General features: G+C 45.5%; 1 pseudogene; it reads right to left on the bottom strand.

Annotated features, from left to right (window-relative positions):
- Positions 1 to 821: 821 nt before the first annotated feature.
- LOC128595727 (E3 ubiquitin-protein ligase RNFT1-like) lies at positions 822 to 1,994 on the bottom strand (annotated as a pseudogene).
- Between the last annotated feature and the right edge of the window lie 273 nt (positions 1,995 to 2,267).

Raw genomic sequence — 2,267 nt, 5'->3', positions numbered from 1 at the left:
GGGTTGCGCAGCTCCCTCAGTTTTTGGTCAGGGCATGCGGAAGCCCAGTGGACCAGGTCGCAGGTCGGGGTCACAGTGCAGCTCTTATGGAGGTCTGGGCAGCGCCAAGCCCAGGAGTTTGAGGTTGCTATGAGCTGTGATGCCACGGCACTCTACCCAGGGCAACAGCCCAAGGCTCCAGTGAGCCAAAACCAGTCTCACTTTGCCCCTAACTTTTAAGGCTGTAAGGCAGCTCAGTCCCCGCCTTTAGGCTGCTCAGTCACTAGGTTACCTGCTCCCGCCTGATCCTTGCTCTGGGACCCTGAGGGCGAAGCTTGCCAGGGCAGTTCTCTCACAATGGCTCCTTGAGGCCCAGCTCAGCAGCTCAGTCTGGGGAGACAATGCCCAAATTTCTGCACACTCCTGCTCAAGCTCTCCCCAAGGCAATTCAACTGAGTGCCAAGTCCAAAAACACCAAAACAGTTCACAGGTAAGGCCTTTCCGGTTTGTGGTCTCACTGCTGCTTGTACTTACAGTTGCCAGCGGGATTAGGTCGATCGAACCCACACAACCACTTGCCAGTTTTCCACTGTTTTTGTCCTCTTCTTGGGGTTCAGAAGTGCCTTGCTGACTCCCTGTATCCTCAAAGTGATGATTTTAGGCAGATCCCACCAGCAGGAGATGCCTGGAGTCTTAAATTCCCAGACTCACCATGCCCAATTGCAGGTAAGCTGTTACTTGGCCACCATCTTGCTCCACCCTCCTCCCATACTAATGCTTTTATCAACAATACCTGTAACCAACTCATGTTAATATTTTGTGGCCTTAATAGTTTATACAGCTTAATATATCTGAAGATGTGATGAAGTGGTTTCATCTTTCCTTTTGTTTATATGGTCTGAAATTACAGTTCTGCACAGTGGACATGTTTTCTCTCTGTTAAACCACAAGGTCTTCACAAAATATATGCTGACAGATGAAAAGAATTGGCTTCTGAAATTCAGCTTGACATACTGAATAAATATCATCCACTTCTGAACATTGTTTCTTGCTGGCAGCAGATGAGTAACAAACACTTGTAAAACCTGTCTGAAAGTTCTCAGATACCCCCAAAAGTCCAAAAGTTTTAGTATGTGGTAGAGCAAAGCCAGAAATATTGCAAGACTCCATCTAGTTACATTACCAAACTCCCCGTAGCTTATGAGGTAACTAAACCAAACTGGTGTAGGAATTAAAGTTCAGAAGTACTGACATAATTCTTCTAAAATCATGTACTAGTAACCCTTGGATTTAAAAGGCATGATGAAAGAAGGCACCAATAAAATAAGGCATTTTAATCCCATGAAGAGAAATTCAGAATAAAGTCCGTAATTCAAAACAGTCCAATGTACTTCCCGTATGTTCAAATATTCCATAGTCGGACCTTAAAAACTGAAGCTGTAATAAAGTGATTGAGAATGAAAGGTGTAACACAAAAGAATAGAAGATCCTGATAAGAATACCAGTAACCAACTACACTGAATCTTTGAGGACTTTTCCCTTAGAGAAACCTGATTTACAATGCTTTTGTTTGTATACGTAAAAGTTGTTAGCAGCCCAATTCCAAGGGAAATTCCTCTTGTATGCTGACACCCAGAATCAAAATCTATGGAGGACTTTTTTGCAACCATTTGAATAGATAGTAGAATTCTGAGAAGGAGCTACTACTGCGTTCTCCAGACTCTGGGCAGTATCATCAGGCTTCCTTTCTTCAGTAGGGGAGTGACTGCATAAGCTATTATGCACACATCAATGGGTACAGCTATGGACACCTTACCTTACATTTCTGGAGCTTGAGTATTCAGATCATTCTTTGGGTGCTACATCATCTGTATACGAACAGCTCCAGAATGAAGACAAGAACATTCTATCAATCTTGTATGGATACACTGGTATTCTGAGGCATCCTCACTCCCTCTGGTTCCTGGAGGACTGTGCAGCTGACCAGGATTGATTTGCATGGTCCTTAAATGCTTTTTCTGTGATCCAGATTTCTTTGCTTGAGGGCTCTGTCTCGTCTCATGACCAGGAGCCAAGGGAAGCCTCAGCAGTGACAACAGAAACAGCAGCACTCACCTCCTGCCCTTCAGTCAGAGCCATCACCCCCTGATCCCCAAGACCAGCAACTCTGGCCCTGCATCTGTAGTGGCAGTGTGCTCCCCTGACATCCTCACATGCATTGCCTCCTAGCACTGCCCCTGTCTGAGGGGAGGGAATGCATTTGTGGAGTCTGTGGGCTCCCAAGAGAG

The sequence above is a fragment of the Nycticebus coucang genome, chromosome 10 (genome assembly GCF_027406575.1).
Source record: "Nycticebus coucang isolate mNycCou1 chromosome 10, mNycCou1.pri, whole genome shotgun sequence".
NCBI lineage: Eukaryota > Metazoa > Chordata > Mammalia > Primates > Lorisidae > Nycticebus > Nycticebus coucang.
Note: the sequence above shows the minus strand (reverse complement) of the source record. Positions and strands in the feature narration are given on the sequence as shown.